The sequence below is a fragment of the Parasteatoda tepidariorum genome, chromosome 4 (genome assembly GCF_982258835.1).
Source record: "Parasteatoda tepidariorum strain Cologne lab strain chromosome 4, Ptep-v5.0, whole genome shotgun sequence".
NCBI classification, from domain to species: Eukaryota; Metazoa; Arthropoda; class Arachnida; order Araneae; family Theridiidae; genus Parasteatoda; species Parasteatoda tepidariorum.
The window spans coordinates 14,423,299-14,448,222 of NC_141758.1; the positions used below are offsets into that span (position 1 = coordinate 14,423,299).

The 24,924-nt window shown below is 28.7% G+C and overlaps 1 long non-coding RNA gene across 1 annotated transcript; it reads right to left on the minus strand.

Moving 5' to 3' along the window:
• Positions 1–15,396: 15,396 nt before the first annotated feature.
• Positions 15,397–23,606, minus strand: LOC147810735 (uncharacterized). The gene is made up of 3 exons (XR_015432947.1): positions 23,436–23,606; positions 22,366–22,510; positions 15,397–19,532 (listed from the first exon to the last, which is right to left on the minus strand). It is a non-coding gene; the product is annotated as an uncharacterized LOC147810735 (long non-coding RNA).
• Positions 23,607–24,924: the final 1,318 nt, after the last annotated feature.

Genomic DNA, 24,924 nt, shown 5'->3' on the forward strand with positions numbered 1-24,924 from the left:
TATGGTCTGAACTTGTAAAGGTTTCCTAAATTTATTTTAGAACGTCATAATTAATTTATTTTAATAAATTAAAGAAAAATTGCATACAAAGTACTTAAAATATTTCATTTATTTCTAGGCTATTTTAAAAAATTCCACATCCATTATCTCACAAGAGAAAAAATAATTTTATTGAAATGTACCTTAAAAAGAAGTAAAACCTTTATTTTCTGAGTATATTATGCTTATTTTTAATATGTATTTTGTATTCTTCTGAAAAGTGTTCAAGATGCTAATTTCTCAGAAGCAGAGAAATTGTTCCAAGTAGAGTTATTGCTGAGCAATTGTTCCATTTTAATGGATCTGATTGCATTTTGTATAGAATTTCCCAAACTATTTCATTACCTGAAGATCAAACGTTTAAAAAATGCACTAATATTAAGGAAGATAGGACAGAAAGTTTATCTGAAAAATTGCAATAAAATTTAAAAGTGTAGAATTTTAAGTTGGTAGATATCGTAAATTGATATTTACACACTGTTTTCAAATTTCAAAAGTGATAACTCAAAACATATCTCAACAGATTTTTTTAATTAAATATTTTAAGCATTATTTACAACAAAAAAAACAACAACAAATATCTTTACTAATTTTATTTATTTATTGTACAAAGATACTGTAATCAACATCTTGTAGGTGCATTGGGTATGAATTTTTACTTCAATAAAAATTTTTTAAGTACGAAGCTATAATAAATGAAAGAAGTCAAAATTACTACTGGTTATATGAACAATTTAAAATTTTACTTAATAAAATAGTTGCACAGTTTTTAATTTTTCTGAAATTTCAGCAGACAGACATCACAACTTAAATACACTTCACCTAAATGCATATTCTTAAATAAATGTATTAATAACCATACAAACAATAGTTTTAGATACAAATAACAAATATAAATAAGAATTTTGCACAAAAGGATTCTTTCCTTGATAGAACGGTTTTAAAAATTATTACTTAGTGTTAGCTTCTTCAAACATTACATTCAAATAGTTCCAGGATTGGTAAGCTCTTGTCAGGCTAGAAAAAACTGATTATGTAAATCTACCCAATCCAAGAAACTGTCATTTACAATAAACATCTAATTTAAAAATGGAAGTTTAACATAATTCACCCAATAATTCTATACGAAAATCTATTTTATTAATTCTTAACGTTATATTAAACATGCTTAAAGAATCTAGTTTAGAAGAGAAAATTATTAAATTTTGTCTGGGTTTTCAAAAAAAAAAAAAAAAATTATATATATATATATATATATTTTTTTTTCACAAATAATGTGCAATTGAAAATAAAACAAAAATTCAGAATAATATTTGCCATTCATTTAAAGCCTACAAATAATTTTAATTAGGTGTTCACAACTCCAAAATATTATTTATAGGTAACTTTTTCAAAGTTTATTAAAACAATATCTTAAAAACACATTTAAAACATGTGTCTTTGCATTTTATAGAATTTTTTGTCATACAGAACATTGGACACATGTTTAAACTTACCAACTAAGCATGACAGTAATATTAATCTGAGAAAGACAAGCCATAAAATGCGTAATATAATTTTAAGACTCAAATATTTAGACACATAAATATGTGCTGAAGCATTACAGAAAAAAACTTTTTTTTAAACTTTCAAGAACATATAACTAATATAACACAATAAATTTATCAACTTTAGTTTGCTTAACCAAGTAGAGTAGACTTAAAAATAGAAAGATATTAAAAGTTAATGTGGTTTATAGAATTTCATTGCATAGATTTTTTTCTTTAAATAAATTTCCAGCATACAAAAAAAAAAAAGTTTCATATACATAAGTATAAACCTTAATAACTATATTTCAAATTGTCGAAACTCTCCTCTGAAAAATTGCGTTGGAACGACAGGGATAGGAAAAAATCCAGTAGATTTTACGAAACAATATACATTTTATGATAATTGTCACAGAATGTACTACATATTTTACACAAAAGGAATTTTAGAGATTTTTCTAGGTATCAAAATAGAAAAAGTGCAATATTTTCCAGTTAAAATTGACAATATACTTGAAATTCTATGTGATATGTTAACTCATTTTACAACAATACATGGAATGTGCATTAAAAGAGTTAAAGAACTTAAATTATCATCAATAACTCGATCATTTAATCATGTACAATTTTAAAAACAATACTTAAATTTTTATAAATTAGAAACAATAACCTTAACATTACTCCCAAACAGCAGATTAAATTTTGTATAAATACGAGAATCAGAACTTTGGATTACATTTCATGATATGATTATATGCACACAACTAAATGGAGAATAATGAAAACTCCAAATGTTTATTCACATATCCATATAAAGGCCAAATTATAAATAATTGGCAATATAAATATTATAAAATTTCTAGAAGTTAAGTTGATCATATATGAATTACAGAAAACTTTCATATCTTTAAAGATCAAAATTAAACTAAAAATATTTTGATAAAACTGCAATGTTTTACACAAAAATGGGAACTTACCAGTTTCGGGAGTTCAGCAAAAATGTCACTTAACTTTTATTGATGTCATATCAATGCAATACTAATTGCAGTAAGAGGTACATAATATAGCTAATGTAGTAATAAGTTTTTTAGAACATTCTTAAACTTATAAGTACTTGAAAATGTTAATGAATGACTTACCCTAGAAAGTAATTAATATCTAGCCAAGTTTGCAGGTAAGCTTTAGCTGTTACACTGAACTTGGAAAAAACAATAAAAAGAAAACCATTTTAAAAACATCTATATAGAAAGTTTAATAAACTTTCTAAATAGGCAGTTCTCTAGCTATTGTTTCACCAAGTTTATCTTCTCCACGATCAGTGGTACACAGACATGCTTCCAGTCATTCCTATATATGAATCATGAACCACTAGAGAAAAAAAAGTAACATCAACAATACTTGTATTAAAAAATTACAACGTCAAAAGAGATAAATTTCTCACAGTGACAAAAAGTCACAATATGTTGTTACTCTTTCTTAGAGTTAACTAATTTATTTTAAATACATTAATCTCATCTATCAATTTTGAATGCAAGGCATACAATTCCTATGATAGTTACTAGGAAATTTAGAAATATATAAAGATGAATTGTAGATCTAAAATACTCTTAACTGTAATCACCACTTTTTCTTAATATAGCTAAATACAACCTTCATTTATTAATACTCCATATTATAAACTATTCGTAACGTAAAATTTAGTATCGTTCCTAAATTCTAATGACAAACAGCACAAAACACAAGCATTTATCTCTAAATAAGTTCATTTACTATTGTGCATAAATAACAGACTATATAATTTCCTAAAATTTATGCAAGCTCATTTTCGCTATATTATCGCAGATTTTACTAAAACATTTTTAATGATCAAAACATTCGGTAGAATAAATATTCCAATATGAAAAAATTTTTAGGTTATCAGAAATTTCCCTCTGTAAAAATTATTTTACAAATTTTTTAAACAATAACCACTCAATCAATTAATGCTAAGCACATAAAAATAATTTTCTAAAAGAGTGGAGTTATAAATGCATTATAAAATTCATTCTCAGTGGAAAATAACACGAGAATGGTGTTTACGCTTTATAGAACGTAATATATAAACATTTATGCAATGTTTTCACATTTAATTAGCTAAAAATAAATTAGCTAAAAATAAATACAAAAAATTAATATATTAATAATTTTTACTTACCACAACAGATTAGATATCGATCCCATGCAGTAAAATTTCAACACGTGAAATTAACAAGCCATCACAACAAAGCACACGAACACTGGCGATGTGGCGATTTAACAGATAGAAAAAGTCGCCACGATGATTGAAAAAAGTAACCCATTTTTCGTTGCCACCGGAAAGATAGGACCTTCACTTCCTCTTACGGGTTCCTTATATCTATGAAACTCTTCTGTTCAACAACCGGGTCTCTATCTTTTAAGGAATTGGTAACTAATTTTAAACCATAGTTTCTACTACAGAATGGCAACAAGGAGATGATAACGTCGGATCAATGGGCTTTTCGCACTGTGATTGGCTGTTGAGTATCACTCATGGTTGCAAGAATTTGAGAAGTTATCGCGTTTATTGTGAATTAAAATAAAAATTTCAATAATTTTGTGCACGCCTGTCTGTGTTCTCGCGCAATCTCGTACTTGGTGTGATGAAACAATTGGTTCATTGATGGATTGTGTTTACATTTATTTCGTAAATAGCCACTGGAAAAGAGGAGATTTGTGCTTAAAAAAGAAATTAGGCGAAAATGTTTTCAAATTTTTCGATATTTATAAATGTAACAATAAAAATGAATGTTTTCTTTGCTATGTTTATTATTTGTTTTTAAATAAAATTATGTCATTTTGATATTGAGAGTATGTTAACGGGTGCTCTTAAATACTTTTAAATTAAGTATTCTCTTTTAAAAGCTTAGCTGTAATATTTATATAATTTTCTTACGTTCTGTTGTAAGGAAAAGAAAATTCGGATCTAAATTAAAAGAATAATTATGCCATGTAATGTCTAATCATCCTATGCATATTTCCTGACATTTGTACTTAATTATTAAGCATTGTAATTGTAACATAAAAAATAATTCTGCAGTAAAGTTCAAATTGATGTTTAAGTGTTTATATATTATGTTTATTCGACATTAAAAGTGTTTCTACTTATAACATTTTATAAATGAATTTGTAACGAGCAGTTTTAATAAAATAAAATTATGGCTAGTTAATAAAACTATGGCAAGATTTAAAAATTATCGATAAAATTTTTATGTGGTTATCAATTATTATATATTTATTTGGAAGTAATGAAAAGTAATAATATATTTGTGAATCTAAGCACATCATGATAAACAATAATATTGAAATGATAAAAATTCTGTGGAAATAACAATAATATTGGAAATGAAAAAAATTCATGTTACATGAAATTTATTTTCGAAATAGTTGACTACTTACTTTTATGATGATAGATTAGATTTTTGATTACATATTTACTGCAGTGTATTAAGAGTTAGGTCAAATGTGCATCAAGTGGCTAGTATAAAAATGTTGCTTTTTTTAAACTTACCACTGCCTTATTAGAAAAACAATTTTGTAACAATCAAATAATAAATATATAAAAATCTATATTTGAAGCATATAAGAGTAAAATTTTTTATTTTTTGATTTAGAAACTATCAATCGAAAAGATCCTTTAAAATTTGAATTATATTTATATAATAAGTAGAAGGAAATATTAGCAAAGGAAAAATTTCATAATGAGTCATTCCACAACAGATCAATCACTTTTGAACTGACCCCCCTACTATTTTAATGAAATTTGGTGGAGCATGCACACATAATAATGTAAACAATTCGAACAGTTTTTAATTTGAAATTTGTCCAAGTTATAAACACGTGAAAAAATAAAATTTTCATTGAAAAAACCACTAACTTGCATGCATATAAATAACTGCAACTTTTTTTTTTTTTACTTAAAAAAAGTTACTTTAAAAACTTTACTTTATAAGTTACTTTTTTTTTACTTTAGAAGAAAGTAAATGGTGTTTAAAAAAAGATTTGAAACACCATTGCAATAGACCTTTCATTTGATACCTTATATGACTTTCTGAGGCTAGGTCAACTTTCAAAGCAACCTGATTAGGCCTTTGACCTGTGATCTCAAAGAATTACGAAAGAAATATTTTTTATTGACTGCAACATTCTTCTACACCTTTCAAATTTGTAGCATAGAAATTGAAATTTTAAAAAAAAAAACATTAATTATTGCAAACCAAAATTTTTATTAATTGAAAGTGGTATGCTGTACAACCTTTTTCCCCTTTAAGACATTTCATACAATATACGTAGAAAACTGAGTAAAAAGCCTAAAATTCTTAAACCAATATATAAATCAATGATCATTCATACCAAAAGTAATATTTATCCCATACTTTTGGCTCCTAAAATGTATCGAAAATAACATTTTTATTTTTAGCAAGTGTATTATATTTTTCTTATTAAAAAATGGTTTACCTTTTGATATGCAAAAAATATTTAAAATAGTTACAAGATATGAATAACATTTATTTCATAGAAAATAATTTTTAAAATTATGATTATTAACTCTGTTACAATATGTTATGAACAGAATTAGTAATTTTTTAAACATATAAGCATTATAAAATTTTATGAAATAGTTAGGAATGATGTAGTGCTATTTTTTTGTTAATTATTTTTTTCTCATCAGACGGTATGAAAAAGTCTTAACCTGTTGTTGTTAGTACTTCAACCTTCTAAATGATCCGTGATTTATTTACTTTCAATATCAAAGGCTTCCGTGGGTACGAGTATGACAGTAAGGGTCCATGAGGCTGTAGAAAACGTATCTTAACTTCTTCGTAGTTTATATTTACATCTAAAATACATCGTATCCACCATTGACTGTACTGCAAAATAACAACATACCCTCTAATATCTTCTAAGAGCAGTTCTAAAGGATGTAACACCACTGACTGGATCTTACTTTCAGATGAATTTGAATACATTTTCGTTTTAATTGATGTGTGGCTTTCGTGTCTGTCTTAATTGATTTTTTTGTGTACCGGAGATTGTGTGGTTTTTCTAAAAAGTGTCTCTATTTCTCACAATCATAATATGATTTTATAATACACAAAATTTGTTTATTGATGACAATATTAAAAAGTGTAAATAATTTACTCTAATTTTTATTTCATTAAAGTTTTTTTTAAAATTTTTTTATAGGATTGTTTTGTGTTGGATGAATATCTAATTTAAATTGGTCTAAATGTTGCTAGCATATATATATATATATATTTTTTTTTTCTGAAAAAGTTATGTATGAATGCTGAAACATAAAGGAAGAAATTTTTTTTACAGTACATCTGTCTCGTTTTATGTTAAAAGGGCATTTATTTTTTATGCTTTGTTTAGAAACATAAAGAGACCAAAGAACATCTTAAGGGATTGTGGATCTCATTTCAAATCAACTTAAGTAAATAGAATTAAATTGTTTGTTATTATTTGAATTAACAGTATTTGTTTATGCTTACATGGTTACTGCTACTTTATAGCCTAAAATAATAATTTTTTGTTTTGTAATCAAATGGAGAAGTGTATTATTTCTTCTTAGTCTAAATCAACTACAGTTTAAATGGTCATAAAAAGTATATTAAATTCTTAATTTATTTACCATTTGTATCAATGTTAATGTACTCAAAGTTTGGTATGAAATAAAACCTAATATAAAAAAGAAGCTGCTTTTTTACATAGTCTTAAAAAAAAAAGCTACAAGTAAAGTAAAGTTTCATTTTTTCATAACAGGTTACACATATATAATTTTTTTTTTCATTTTTTTATCATGGCTAAAATAAATTTTTATACATTTAATACAGAAAATGAGATTTGTTAAATATTTAGTTAATTTTTTACGCATGAAAAAAAAATATATAATTTTTATTTTATTTGCATGTATAGAATTGGCATTTTATTTATAATCTGCACTAAGGCTCTTTCTCATACTGTTTAGCAGTTTTGGAATTTTGACATTTTTTTCAAAAAATTATTGGATATAGCTTTTCTTATTTTATTTATTTTTGTCGTTTCTTAGATGACCCTTTGACTATTCTTGGGCTGCAACCCGCAAACAGTAAGCCTATACTTATCCCCATGATTCATGCATATAATGAAAGGGCATTACCCCATTAATTTAACAGTACTTTTTATTATTTATTTTTAATTGTTCATTTGTAAAATCGCTGTTTGAACTCTAATACACCATTGAAAAAGATTTTCCTTAGAACATGAGTGGTGAGTTTTCATTGCTTATTACTAAGGAAAATAGTGAGGTTAACTGGTAATCAATAAATAATGTTTCAATTTTGATTTGCTACATTTTATATATGAATTAATTGTATTTGAAGAGAAGTGTGCTTAGGATGGAGCTCAAACTGGGCCGACTCTTTCTAGATGAAATTTCATTTATAGTTTAATGACAGCATTACCAGAATCGACTATACTGTTCCAAACGTCAATGATATTAAAAACTCTAAGAAAGCTCATCAATATTTGCATAAACCTAGTATGAAACACAAGGATAAAAGCAGCAGAATTTTATTTATTTACTTTTTTTTTCCTAAGTGCCTTCGACATTCTAAATGCTCCTCAATATCGTTTGAACACTAAGTTGTACTTTTTTTCGTAAGATCTATGCAACTTTTTGCAATAGCTCATTCTAAAGAGCGGTCGAATATATGAGCACAAATGCTATGACAATTCGCATTTCAGTTGTATCTATGAAGTTAAATTCAAGAATTTAAAAAATATTTTTACACTACAGTAAAATTCATTTGTCCAAAACTAATGTTGAAGTTCCTTTAAGAATTAAATATTATTTGTATTTTATTCATTAATGATTATAAAAAGAAGTGTATTTTAAAAGGTATGAAACATTTTATATCATTCTTAACATCATAAATTTTCAACATAATTTTGAAGAGATGTAGTAATTACAGGAAGTTAAAAAATTATATTTTTAAATTTTAGGTATTAGAAAAGGTATTTATCTTATTAAAATTTAAATTTGATTGTGAAAATTACCTAATTAATAATCACGTAAAATACTGTACATCATACAGGGTGTTCTGTAATTACATCTAACACGTTGTAAAAGCTGCAAATTGATATTTCATAGAGGAGAAAAAATGACAACGTCATCGTATAAGTTAAATTAATTGTTAAATAGGCAGTATGAAAAATAGAAAATCAGTTTGAATGGCCGATGACACATGAACGTGTTAAGTTTTAATCGCCTTCTAAGTTTTGTTTTCTCTAGTAATCACAAGTTTTTAGCCAATCCCACCTTCATCAGTCATGATTCATTAAATTTTGATTTTTTTTTTCCTTGCCTAATTATTAATTTATGACAATGTGTGTACTCGTTTTTTTTACTTAAATTTCATCAAGGATTTTAAAAATATACATTATGGTTGAACTTTATGAAATGCCCTGTTTAAGTTGAAACCTTTTATTGTTTTTAAATGAAATTATTACGACAACCAGTTTCGACAACAATGACTGGAGTAGGATGATTTGAATGCAGTCATCCAACTCCATCCAAACTCAAATATGTTATGCAGTTTAAGTAATGATATTTAAGAGCTTTAAATCTGACTCTCAAAAAAAAAAAAAAAAAAAAAAATCGGGATATTATTGAAAAATGTGATTGGAGCGCGTGATTTTTATTTTATTTCATAATCGTCGTTCAACAGCCGACCCAATTTTGGGTTTACTGTTACCAATGTTCAACAACGTCGCCTTGTAATTTTGTACCCAATCCAGAAGACCAGGGAACTCTTGGATCAAGTGTTGGGAAAATTTTTTATTGAAACTAACCCGCGTTTGCGTTACACGAAGAAAAAAACCACGAAATCCCATAATCCGTCTACCGTGGAGGATATTTTGCATCAGCACTGTAGTAGGTGCGAGCCGGGTGCGGAATTCGTATCGACCTGCCATTATTGAGATTCGAATCTGGTTCACCTCATTCGGAGGCGAATACTTTTTCCCTTGGTTCCATCTTCACTGAGTATTAACTCTACAGGATGTTCCAATTTTATTGATTGATACCAATTTTATTGTTTTGTCTAAATTAAGTCATCTTCAAAATGTAAATAGCAATTCAAGCGTAATTTATGGAAATAAACGGTTTTTTTCTCTTAATCCGCAATGATTAATGAGAAGCAACCATGAGGGTTGATCAGCAACGTAAGCAAGGGGCGGAACTTTCCAGTTTTTAATTATAAAATTACAAAACTACGGAGTTGAACATTAGTGGTCGTAAACCCAAAAAATGGGTCAGCTGTTCAACGACAGTTATAAAATAAAATCTATATTTTAAATAAGGCGAGTGAAAAAGTCCACAGCCGGCCGAAGACTGCCCGTATAGTAAATGGTGACTGATGCAAGTTAAATCTATCGAGTTGCAAAGTCCTCCATGTTCCTATAACAAATCAAACAAAAATTTCCTTGTCTACTGAATTTGTTCAAAATTAAAGGGCTACAGAGTTGAACATTAGGAGTCGTAAACCTAAAATTGGATCGGCTGTTCAACGACGGTTATAAAATAAAATCTATATTTTAAATAAGGCGAGTGAAAAAGTCTTTCTCACAGTTCAAATAAGGGGGAAAATCAAAACTGTTACTCAATGCATGATTTGAAACCAAAAGTAGATTACAAGACAGGATGAGAATATTAAAGTGCAAAAGCGTTTAGCTTAGAATAGTAAATTAAGAAAAGGACTTTGACGAAGGAATAACATAAAAAGATAAGTTGAAGTGTTTTATGTCACACACACATATATATATAGGGAGGGGGGAGAGACTCCCCCCACTCTATAGGTACTGCCGCGGTCATAATTATACTGCTTATAATCTTAGCTTAACTAAATTACGCCGAAGGAAAAAAATTTAGCTTTAACTTAAACTAAACTCAGTGGCGTGACAGCCCCTAGGGGGCCAAGGCCTACTGGGCCCATCTCAGTTTTCTTGACATTGGGCTCTGGGGTGCAGGAGCAGATGTTCCAGTTAGGTGGTCAGCCGAACGCGGAACCCCCAGTGTTTAGTTCCCAAGCATGCTTGGTACTCATTTGTCTACCCACTTAAGGGATGAAAGGCTGAGTCAAACCTTGCCCGGCCTGAGCATCGAACCCAGGACCTGTGTCACGGGAGCGCGAAGCACTACCACTCAGCCACCGGGCGTCTAGCTTTAACTTTAATAATAATTTAAAATCTGTTCTCCTATTTATATCCAATTATGTTAGAGGCCATGTGTCCTTTTCGCTCGCACTCACTTGTTTTTTCCTATATTTTAAAAACATGAATGTAATTATAAATGGATGCAGAATTTAACAGAGTATTTATAGTTTGTCTAAGCTAAGAACTCCCCCCGCCACATGGTCTGAGGCCGTCTGCTGCTATGGATACTAGAATAGCGTATTTCAGGGAAGGTAGCTAGCCGACCGGCCTGTGGAAGGGTTAGGGAACTGCCCTTGCACCGGAAAGGTTCTGGGATCGAATCCCGGGCAAGGCATGGATGTTCTTTTCTTCTCTGTACTATCTGTCCTTACTGTGGGAGCAACGTTGGCCCACCTAATATGGTGCCCTGTTAATGTTCGAATAGACGAAAAATGTTAACACAGGCGGGCATTAGGGGGGAGGGAAGGTAGCTTCTCTTCACTCTAGGGCTAACACAATAGACCGAATAAAAAGTCCTCTTACTCTCGCCGAATCTTAGCCAAAATCTGTCCTAAGCAATGACCCCACACCCCTTGAAATAGTTAGACCTCGTTACCATAGTCACCGCCAAGGGTCTTGACAAATGGCTAGGCGAGTTTTTACTTTAGACAAACTATACGTTAACTAGTTCATTAAACATTTTTTTAGAAAAAATTGCACGTTGAGACATAAGGGTTTGCCACCCCTGGACTAAACCATCCGACAGAGAGCAATGAAATTTGGCATACTAATAGTTCGTCGCACGAAGGTTACTGTTGACATTAAAACATTCTATTACAAACCGTTCGAGTGAAAAACGGATTGAAACTTTCTTGCGTCATGTCCACTTAATTGCATGTCGGATAATCGAATAACCCGCTTACACGAATGGAACCAAATCATTTTGTATGCAACTAATGTTAAATTTCCCCGTTTAAACTGACATTCTTTGTTTTTTGTCCTCGCCTAATTGCACAAAGAAGAGGTACTGAAATGAAAAAAAGAAATTTATTTTGGAGAAATGCTTCACTAACTAAAATGAAATTTTCGTTTTTCAGTTAAGATAAGGATACAATAGGTGGTCACTTCAAAAGGGTCCTGTTCATTAGTTGGCCTAAACAGGTGTTAGGGGTAAAATTGAAAACAAAAACCAAATCTTGCTGCTAGTTATACATTGAAGTGAGCGACGAGTGTTTTACCCCTCATTGACTTATAGTTTGTTTACGGTAAGAACTCCCCCCGCCACTAAATCTGAGGCCGTCTGCTGCTAAGGAAACAAGAATAGCGCATTTCAGGGAGGGTAGCTTCTCTTTACTTTAGGACAGTGTTTCCCAAACTTATGACTTTTGTGTACCTTTTCTAAATTTTTCGTAACGCTGTGTACCACTAATAAAAAAATGAGTACATTTTTTACAATAAAAAAATTGCACAAAAGTTAAAAATCACAACTGGCTGTTGACACCACTAATTATTAACTGCTAACTCAGTAAATTTTCATGGCTAGATTTGTTTTTAAATAAGTTTGTTTGAAATTTTCGTTTATTGCAAGATATTTCGCATAAGGACGCGTACCCTCGCTAAACTGTTCCCGTACCCCTGGGGGTACGCGAACCACACTTTGGGAAAATCTGCTTTAGGGCAATATGAAGAAAAATATTCCCTTTCTCTCTCCCACCCGAGACAAAATATATCCTAAATAGTGACCCACACCCCTATTTGAAATAGCTATACCTTGTTACCATAGTCACCCCCACGGGTCCAGACGAATAGAGGAGTTCTTACTTTAGACAAATTGTACATACTTACACATCATTTAGAATTTAAAAAAGGTACAGAGCGATTTGTTTTGTAGTCAAGACTTGTGGTCCCATCCTGGTGCACTACTAGCTTTGATAAGAAAAAGTTTCAAAAACGTAACACATCAGTATACAGTGTGTCTTTCTCTTAAGTAAGAATAATTATTGCTTAATCCAGAGAATAACTCTGAGAATGGTTGCAAGTTCAGCGAGAAAAGGATGGATTTGAATTAATCGGGGGGGAGGGGGACAATGAATCTGGGAAACGATATACTTAAAAAAATTCCAAACTAAAATAGCTCATTAATTTGGAAATTCTCAAGACGAGGTTAGAAAAAAAAATAATCTGAATATGCGTTTGAAAGGAATAATTGCGTTTGAAAGGAATACGCAATTATTCATGAAAGTCTTAATAGAAACTGAAAATCTAATTTTGATAAATTGACGAATTAAACGAGTATAAAAATAGTCTTCAATTATAGATTTTTTCGGAAGGGATCAAATAATATTTTAGTACCTATATATTATACTATTCACTAATATTGATTTATTTTTATATAACTTTAAATGACATTTATATTTTATGATACTAACACAGATATTATTAATCAAAATTGTTTATTGATCATAAAACTAAGTTTATTTAATCAAAACACTATACTTTGCATTAAATACCATTAAAAATAAAATTTCGCAGAAATTTAGGATAGAATATTGCACTATCCTTTTAATCGAATAACCCGCTCAATTGCATAGATTTCGCTGGAACTGATGATATTCTTTTAAGCGGGGTTGACTGGTTAAGCCTTAGCCGTTGTTTCCTCAAAAATCTTAAAGATAACATCATTGATACTTTATAGCTCTATTTAATAACAATAAAAAAGAGTTATTGCTTGTACTTTATTTAGTTTTTTTCGCTATGTCATAATTTCAATCAACAACAGTTCCGCAATTGACTGATTGTTGACACGTTCTCAGCAGATCACCGAGGTCTAGCATCACTGGCCGCTGTCAGCGTGCGGGTGAAAAACTACTTGGATCAATCTGTGAAGGGACCGAGGGTGTGAGGTATTGGTCCTCGTTAAAATGTTATACGTAAGTACTTGACTTCACGCGCATGTCGTCGGTCTATCGAAGCGAAGGGAGCTTCACCTGTGCAGAGTTCAAAATTGTGATGGCATGTCTTCAGATGATTGTCAGGAATGTTTTCCAGACCGTTACCAATAGCCCATTGAGCAGCTTTAGTGCGACGTAAACAACAGCAATGAAAAAAAAAATTTACGTGGTAGCACTATGTCACCAAATTATCTCTAAAGTTATCTGAAATCACGTATTTAATTTGTCACGTCTGTCAAAATGTGTTTCGGTATAAGTAAATAATTTAAAAACAGCGGTAATTAAAATAAAATAAAAATTCTTTTGCAATGAAAGGCAAAATTAATGGGAAAGTGGTACTAATTTGCTTAGGAAAAACGTAGAAAATTACTTCAGTGTTATTAACCGCTGGCTCTCTTTTCTTTTTCTCTGGCCTTTTAATTCCTAATAAGAATATATATATATTTTTGGTATTCTCTCTTTAAAAATAAAAAGTCAAACAGCTGATAAAAAATATTTGTTAGATTACGGAATTATAGATTTTACTGAAATATAAAATTCAAAATAATTAGTTTGGAAAAATCTTTTTTTGATTCATATTCAAAAATGTATTAATGATTTTGTAAATTAAAGAAGTTTCAATTATAAATAACTGCTTCGCTAAGATTTAAATAACTGCATATTAGTTAAATTGTTTGAAAGTGAGTCGCGTTTGAAATATTTGACTTTTTATGCAGAAAAAAACATGGTGTTTCACGTTATATTTCATCTCACCAAATATTATTAAAATTCTTAATTTATTTCTCACTTATCCTGACATGAATAAATACAAAGAAATAATGAAAAAAAATATATTTAATGAAAATTCTGAGTCAAAGTGTTAATGCTGACACTCAGTTCATTTAAGTAATGTAATAGATGCATATTGAAATACTAAAAAGTAAGCCATTATGTTACAAAAAGCAACATTTATGGAGTTCAGGTACTTATTCGTTTAGATTAATCGTAAACAAGCGCCATACTATTATTGCCGCCAATGATGCTTAATTAATATAGGTAATTCCTTTTATATAAATTAAAAAAATTACTTATTTACAAAAATTTCAAGTTAATGGTAAATTTCGATATTATGCCTAGTAATGCTGAATACAGTTAATCTCAATTTTAATGGGCTGAACTACAAAAAACAGGTTTTGTTACGTTTTTGCTTATTAATTTTGTCAGTATATACCGTTCAGTTTTGTCCACGATTTCATTGGTTTGTTCAGTACCGAGTTATTGTTTTTTAATTTTATTAATCCTGTTCAAAGAGTGGATATTCAGCTAGTTGAAAATAAAAAAAAGTTGAATTACAGTTTTAAAAATTAGTTCGTTAAAAATAAGTTAACTAACGCTTTTCGTTTCCCAAAACTCTGGTTTTTTTCTCAGGTCAAGAGCTAGCTCTTGTTCAATACTTATCAATATTTTAGTCAAATGACTTCTAAACGTACTATTGGACGTATTTTCAAAATTTTAATTAAATATAGTAGCATTAAATTCTAACTTGAGATTCATTTAAATTGAAATAGTTGCAGTGTTAAAGTAGTAGCCCCTTGGATACATATGTACTATAAAATAGTATCTTTCTCTTGATATACATCTTCAAGAAAGAATAAATAAATGAGATATATTTTCTTTTGAATATATTTATTTTTAGTGGTAAGAGTACAGCATATGTAAAAAGTATAAAAAAGGAAGAAAAAAAAATTATTCAAGTTGGATCTGAGAATTTGAAGCACGTATATTTGTTTTTATTCTTACACAATAGACAGAATATGGTAGCTAGCTTGACTCTATGAAGGTGCTTGCAGATGCAATCATATAAGGTCTATGACCACTACTAGTGGCATCATCCTGAGAAAAAAGCAGCTAAGTCTTTCTTTATAACTATTGCATAGCTGCCAACCTTAGGAATCAAAAATTAGGAACACTATATGAGACAAAATTATATGCACTAATTACGAGAGTAAGATAAAAATTTAACTATTAAATCATAACATTAATAGACATATATTTAAATATGTAAATTAGTAAAACATAACTATAAACGCTATCTTTTGTGGGAAACTTATAATATTGATATTTTATAATTAGGAATACCGGTATAATATATTAAAAACAAACATTACCTATTAATATATAATTATTTATCTCCACATTATAAAACACAGGTAAATAATAACCTACATCATAAACAAATATTTCTGATGCAAGTGTTTAAATATAAAAAAAAAAATTCCAAAAATAATAATTTAGTGAAATAATCAGCAACAGACAGCTATTGGAATAATATTTTCCAATAAAAAGCTACTAAAAATTACTTTAGCACAATAATCACAGGATGCGTGCTTGTGGTAATCAGAAAAAAGTAGGGGTGCGGTGCACAACCTTTTTGAGTGAAGGGCCACTTGCACAGCAGGTTGGCTAATGAAGGGCCGCACATGTATTTAGACATGTTAATGACAAATGTAATAATGTTTATTTAAACATTATCGTTCCATTTTTTTTATTAATAAACTTAGTAATATCAATAACTTAGTAGTGTTCCATTATTAGAATTCATTCAAAAATAAAAAAACTTATACTTTTTTTTTTACAAAAAAAATTTCTATTTTTATCATATGAACAATAGATTTATCAAAATAAATAAACATTGAAGAAAAGAAATATTTTTTTTTATCATATCATGCAATATGAAAACTCATTTTAGAATTAAATTCTAATAAATTTAAAAAAAACTGCAATGCCCACAGAATGAAAGTAGGAAAAAGTTTAGTCGTAATTAAGTAATATAAATTCAAATTAAATATTTTAATTGAAGAAAATTTATAGGTTTTAAACAAAAGCCTAAAATAAAAACAAAACTGTGATAGTTCAAAATAAAATTCAATGCTTATTTTGTAATGTACTTTATTATTTTATTTTATTAATTATTAGATTTTTTATATCGTAAACATTTTCCTTTTTTTTATCGAAAAAGATCACTTAAGCAACAAAAAATTGAAATCTAAACTACTAACAGTGAGCAGTTTAAAAATTCACGTTTTCCGCCATTTTATGAATTTCTCAAGTTGCAATAACATTGCATTTAAATTAGGGAGGGATGTAACGAGTATTTGGCCCTTCTGTGAAAAATTCAGTTAGTTGAATGATCAGTCAAATATTTGGCAAAATATTTTTTAGAAATGCATTTTTCTAATTTTTTTTTATTTTTGAATTTTTATAGATATTACTTTCTTTTTTTTAAATTATAATCAGACAAGTCAATTTTGTTATTTTTTCGATACTTTGAGAATTGAGAAGGATCCATTTTTTGCAGTTTTTATTATAACCCAGCATTTTAACAGAACGTCTCATACTATTAATTTATTATCACTCTTTCCCTGTACTGTAATATAAATAACCAGTAACATAGAAAAGTGTGATTTTCAGCATTAAAGTTTTGTTTCAGGAACTAAGAAAAATTTGTTTTTTCTGTTTTTCTTTTTTTAGGCATTTTTATTATGACTCAGCATTTTTTTAAAAATAAAGTTACAAATAAAAAATTTTTTTTATAGCAATTGTTTTTCTTCTAAAATTATGACAATGAGAAAAATTTAAATTGAGATTTTCGGCATAAGATTTTCACTTAAAAAATTAAGAACATTTTTTCTATCTTTTTATTTTCTTTAAATAAAAAAAAAACTTTTTTTAGACGTTTTCATTATAACGCAGTAATTTTTAATAGCATTTCTGTTGACTTAATTCTTTTTTCTTGGCTTTTTCTGGTAATTGAAAAATTGAGATGTTCAGCTTTAAAAAAATTTTTCAAAAATTAAGATTGATTTTTATGTTCTCTGTTTCGCTTTTCGACATTTTCAAAAACGTTCTTGATTGGCCTTATTTTTTAGAGTTAATTAACGTTTTTCCAGGAAATATTATTCTGAGCATTGAAAATTTAGTTTCAGTGTTGCTATACTGCTAAAAGATTTTGCTATTTGGCCCCAAGTGAACGGCGTTCAATAGATTTTTTCTTCTTTTTGCCGAATATTTGGTTTTTGATCAAATCACAATTCATTACCACATTCGACCAAATCATATTCGTTGCGGAAATAAAAAAGGAAAAATAACTAGGATTTACGATAAAACTGTACGGTAATACCGTATCAAAAAGTGATTATTTAATTGCGTGATTAACAATCACGTGTCGTAATAACATCATAGTTAAATAACGGGATCGTCAAAATCACGAGGAAAAGTATAGAAATAATTAGGAAAAAATATATTTATGCTGAACTCAGCACAAATAAAGCGCGTCAAATGCATGATTTAAAATTTGCATGTCGTAACTGAATAATTGGAATTTTTTATAATATGTAGGAATGCATAGCAATAACTGCCGAGAAAAATTTTTGAAGAAAAAGAAAGAATTGCAAAAAAAAGATAGAAAATCACTTAGATTTAAGATGAAATCGTCACAAATAAAGTGCCCAAAAAGTGATTATTTAAATTTGCGATCTGAAACTCGCGTCGTTATAAAAATTCGGAATTTTCAGAATCACGTAGAAAAGCGGAAATAACTGTTTTAAAAAAATCATTTATATTAACGATAAATTCGGCTTCAAGAAAGCGCGTTAAACGTACATTTACTAAAGAATCTGTTAAAATTGATTGTGTCAAAACGTGATGACTTTAAAGTGCGATTAAAAATTGCCATTTTTTAAAATTTTTTTTATTGTGTTTAGAAAGTCTCGCGGGCCGCACTTCAGTAGTCGAAGGGCCGCAGGTTGTGCACCCCTAGAAAAAAGGATTGGTTTAAAATCAAAAATTTTATGAAAATTCAGATTTTTTTATAAAAATATCAGATTGGATTTAAAAATTAGGAACAAATCCTAAAAAATTCTGAACAGTTGGCAGCTATGCTATTGTCTGCTCAGTCAGCTGTAAAATAAAAGCATTTTTCTAGATAAAAAAATAGAAATCATGTTACCTTAAAATTCTACAGTGGATCAGAATCCAATCAAAGACTTCAGTTATATTATTAACTGACAACCGTGCCGGAAAATAAAGAGCTTAATTACTTTTATGAATTTAAAAAATATACAATTATATTTAATACATATAGCAAAATCAATGACTGAAATGTTATCTTGTTACGGTACAGAGATATTCTTAAAACTAAATGAGAATCTGCATACAACATTGTAGAAACAAGTCCTGGTAAACATATCTCACAGAAAAGCTTTAAGCAGACAATGCTGTGAGGCTATTCCCCGGGACAAACATGAAACAGCAGTAGAATCCAGGCAAAAGCTAGAAGAGAACAAGTTGCTTCAAATTAATATTGTAATCAAGATACCTTGTTAAGATTTCAACCAATGGTTAAGTATATAGATAAAAGCACAACTCTTCAAATTGTGAATCTAGTAAAGGATTGCATACATTAGTTTGAATAAATTTGAATTACAGAGTGAAAGAACATTTAGCACAGAAGTATATGCTTTAAGTTGTAAGCACAGATTAACAGAAAAAAAAATTAATTATTAAACCTGGCATATCCATCTTTTTCCATGCATATGGCATACTTGCGACACTTTCAGAGTGGTCTCACAACTCTTTTGGGTGGAAGCATCACTCAAACTCATACTCGGGGATTTGACACATCTGTCACTTTAAAATCAAGACATAAAAAAGGAGTGTAAATTATTGCAAAGTTAGGTTTGTTGCTCGATTTTTTCTTTTAAATTCTTTTTGCAGATCCCCAATTTAGTCAGGTTACTTACATCTGAAAGAGAGGGAAAATGTCTGATTAATATTATTTAATATTTCTATTGCAGCATCAATCAGGGTTTACACATAAAGACTAATGGCTTTAAGAACAAGACAATCACAGGACATTACATCACAGCATTTAATAGTTAGTCACAGGACAGATTTTTTTATAATTTCTTTACACAACATAAACGACCCCACAGCCAATTGTCCAGTTGGTGTGTGCACTGTTGAGTCACTGTTTACCCTAGAGACAGCCACGTAGGCTTCTTAAAGGCACGAGTCCATGCTGGATCATGGAATGTGCATGTTGTGTTATCCCCACGCTGACTTTTAATGATGAGCCAGTACATGTTGATGTGTTTGTCTATTGTTCAGGTTTGATTGCACTGCTCCCAGTTTTTTAGTATCTAATCATCTAAATTCTGTCGACATCACCAGTTCTTTAATGAATATTATTTTCTAAACCTGTTTCAAGAATAAAAAATAAAATCATAAATTAATTTTCTAAACTTATTAGTATCTAGATCAAACATTAAATTAGTTTTTATTTAGAATGCAATAAATGCCACTGATAAAAACAAAAGTAATAAATATTTTTGAAATAATCAATTTAAAAAAATATATATTATTAATTTTATTAATAAAAGAGGAATATACTAACTGGTGGGGCAGTCTTTTTCTTAACCAGAGTTTGATTAAAGACAAATACTGATAAACATTAAAAGATCATTTAATTCATTCTGACTTTAATTATATTATCAATACTGTAATAATTTATAAACAGTGCTGTACTAACAGTAAACAATCCGTACTATAACAATACAGTTGGGGGGAAAAACTCACAACGATTAAGGTAAAATGCCACTGTTAATAATATACAATTCTCCGAATAATCAAAACAAAAAACATTATAGTAATAATAGAGAAAGATACTAACTGAGGCACTCGTATTAGCTTCTGTTGAGTCTACATCTCATTCAAGCTAACAAAGAATAGAATTAGAGTAATCTCCGCGCAATCAAATTTTTTTTTTTATAATCTCATTTAGTGTTGAACATTATACCCATTGCTATTTTGAAATAGCAATGGGCATTATTCATTAGTGTTATTAGCATTATTCATTTAGTATATTTTACCAAAGGCGTTTAAAGTGGAAGAGTGTTTATAATTCAGGGACAATGTTCTAAACAATCTTACCCCTGTCCTTTAAGGGTAGAACCAGAATCATTGAGAGAGAGAACTAGTCATAAAATATTCTATTGCATCTAAAAATTTTTCTGCATTGTGTAAAGTAGCACAGATAAGAATATTAGAAAATAACACTCTCTACTGAATACATTCTGAATATTTTTCTTTACAGCATCATAGTACTAAATCTGTTCAAGTACTGTCAGGGATCTGTCCAGACATTTTGTGAAAGGTCCGTATTTGTAAAATTGAGAAAAAATTACTCGTAATTTGTGAATATAAAATGAACGTTAAGTCACATTCTTTCAACCAGGGTCCTGCTTTTGTGAATTTGTGCAAATAGGGTCTGTTATTGCAAAAAAAAAACTTTTTCAAGGAGTTTTTAAATTGTAAAGACTTACAAGACTATGCCCAACATTGTAAAATTATAATTAAAAAAATTAAAATTTAAAAAATAAACAGCAATTGCTGCTACTAAATTAGCGATGCAACATACAAATATTTGGTATTTTGCCTATACTGCTGAACGCAGAATATTCATTTCAGACGAATAAAGGAAGAAGCGTCTGCCGAAGACAAAATTTATTTCGTTTACATCTGTCGTTCTCCCCCCTCTCCTGGGAAGGGTTTATTCGATTAACAAAACAATAATGAAGATAAACGAATTTGTGAAGGGCCTGAGTAAAAGATAAATTATTTTGTGAAATATCCGTTTTTATGAAAAGATATTTTGTGAATAGTTCGTTAACGGACCCAAATTTCTTCTAAACAGACTTCTGACCGTGACTACTCTTTCTTATTTGTATGGGATGAGTTCTGGTTATCTGGCTAAATGTCAAGACAAGATTACAATATTTTCATATAATTAGTATACAAAGTTGGGTATAAATACACTTCCTTCTTTTAGCAACTTTGCCATGCATTCTTCAAAGATGTTTGCCAGTTGAATATGGCCCTGGCAGTTTAAATGTATGTGATTTTAACCAATACATTCATCCACAGATAAAGCTGATTCACAGAACATTAGCCCAAGTAAAATTCACAAAGCTTTAATTACTTCATTGAATTGCTTTACAGTGACGTTTTCAAAATCAACAAAATGTTGATGCATATGCTGATCTTTTAGCAAGAGAAATTTCTAAACTCTTCGTTCGAGAAAAACAACTCAGGAATATTTCTGTATTGTGATCCGCAGCGCCAACTACAATCGCCAAGGTGTTCAACAGAATTTAAACTTGCAAATTTAATAACAAACAAATAAAAAAAAATACACGTAGATAGTTGCCCGGGGGTGGTTACGAGTTATACCTTCCGAATTCTCTTCACTTTTTTTTAGCCTGGCGGCTGGCTGCCTAGAATTATTCTTCCACAGATCACTAAACAAAATCTCCCCAATAACCCCACAAATTTTATTAACCACAAAAGCCAGTTTATTAAAGTTGGGCATTGTACCCAATTGCACATCATTAGTTCCTTATTTTTAAAAAAAGCAAAAATAAATTATTTTTTTATAGCACAACCATAAGTAATATTAAAAAAAAAAAAAAAAAAAAACAGTATCTGAATTAGAATAGTTACACAAGATACAAACAATGCCAACAAATGGTTTAGATACATAATCATTGAATATGTAAATAAATTGCATTTTAACTTACCAACATGAATTAAGACAAAAACACTATTGTCCCTTCACAACTGCACACTTAATTTGTCAACACCGATTCCAGGGTGTGCAAACATCGATATCCCATTTTCATTCAGCATTTAAGTAATTAGCTAAATACTTCTCCAGGGAATCACCTAGTAAAAAAAAATAAAGTATTTTATTAGTTTAGAAGAAATATGAAAGGTTTGCTGTACATTGGCCATTTATACGTAAACTGTCAAAAATCTTAGGATAATGATAAAAAATACAATTATAGATATAGTTTGAGAAGTTAAATAATTGAAAAAATTCAATTTCATATTAATATCCAATAAAGATAACTTAAATTTAAGATAACTTGCTAATCTGAATTATCTTTTAATTTATTATAGTATTTGTATTATGTATTTTAAATAAAACAAATTATTGAGTACAAATTGATTTGCACATAAATGTGATACACCTACAGAATAAAATTTTTTTTTGAAAGTATGCATGCTCATAATTTATTCAATAGTTAAGACAACCTAAAAGAATAATAATGAATGCAGTAACTGTGAATGAAAATGATAAATATTATCTAATTTTGTTCCATTTCTCTCAGAATTTTTTTTTAGATTAGTTTACAATAAAATTGAAACAAATTATTTTAGACATGATCAAAAAACTCTTCACTATTTTTAAGAAAATTCAATATTAAACTTTCTATATAAAATAAATTTTTATTAGCAATATTTTTCCTAGAAAAAAAAGATACCTCTGTATTATGTCACTAAAATAAACATAAATCAAGTAATTTAATTAAATGAAAATTCATTACTAAACTGCTTCACACATTTTCGACAGATCAAACAAAGGATTTCTAAGGAAGCAGAGAAAAACTTTGATAAATGAATTTCTTTTATAACGATTTTCTTAAAATACATACATTTTACAAACTATTTACTTTAAAATCAAAAGCGTGGTATTCACAGATATTTAATAAAATTCATTAATCTTTTTTAAATTTCATGTAATTTTTTTAATATACTGCTATGAAACGTACACTAATATTATAAATCATTCATTAATAAGAATTACCTGTAATTAAAACTTTCATGATGATAAAATATGAAATCCCACGCAGCCAAATATAGAAAATGGCTTCCTCTAACAATAGCTTTTGTTTAAACAACGCCAATTGCTTTGGCGAAAAAGTTTGTAGGATCAATCAATATAGGGTTATAAGAAGATTGATGGATAAAAGCAAGAGTCAAGCTCACTCCGCCCAGTTACCAATTCCTAAATTGACCAAATATCTCAACAACCATCTGAAACAATTGAACTATGGTTGCCATACGGTTGAAAAGAGTTGATCATTGATAAGCGAGTGATTTCTAGGCGATTTTTAGGCGATTTAGCGCTTTATACATAATATATTTTTAAAATATATTTTTAGATTATTCTTTATCTTTAGTCATATAGTACTTATTTTAAATTATTCAAATAAATTATCTTTAAGTTTTTTATATATTTAATAACATAATATAGCTTTTTGCAACTTACATTTACTATGTATATTTTACAACGGAGAAAACAAAATCTAATATAAAAGTAAAAATAAACAGTAAGAGCAAAATTTAGGAGTTTGATAATTTTTTGCACCAAATTAATGCAATTAATTTTTTTAATGTTGACTTTTAAGTTTTTGAAAAATTATTAAAATAGTTTTTTAAGAGTTCGATAAGTATTATTATATATATGTTTAGTAGTGAAATACTCTAGTTTGAAAAAATTGTGTTTTTTATAGAAAATTAAAAGTTTATGTGAAACTGAATTTTAAAAAAAAGAAAGCTATTAAACGGCACTATTTTGTTAAAGATTCAACATCAAGAAACACAAACTATTTAAAAATTAGGAAAAACAAGAATTGATAAAAGTGATTAATTTATTATGTTTTCTTCAAGAGTTCAATAGATGTGCTCTCCATTTCGATGCTCCATTTAAAAGTTTCCCCAATGGGAGCTTGTTCAAAATTTTGACTCATCTTTGCTGCAATACGAGTAAAAAATTTTATTAAGAAAGGTGAAGCAAGTCTATTTAAGGCAACAGACAATAAGGAACAGTCATTAAAAATAAAATAATACCAACCAATTAATTCTGTCAGCATATTGTTATGGTATGAGTAAGTTTTTTATTATCAGTAAAAGCTGAAATAAATTTTTAATGGTCTTCCATGTTTTTATAATAAGATTAATAGAAAGGGAAATTAAAATTTAAAATTATGTATAATTTCAAGGAGTATTGGCGATCGAAATGGGCTGCAGGTGGCGTAGAGCAGAACTCTTTTCCTATGGCAACACTTCACATGCTTTCCCCATTAGCGTGTGGAAAGTCATAGAGGAAGGAAGTGCGTTAGTTTCTCTCTGGATTTTCATATAGATTAAAATCTTTTAACTTGAAAAACTATATGGAACTGAAAACTACATTAAACATAGCTCTAAAGAAAAGTATCATGGAAATTTTAAGAAATATTTTTATTATATAAAAAGGAAAAATATTAAGAAAAGGGAAAATATCGTAGTACATT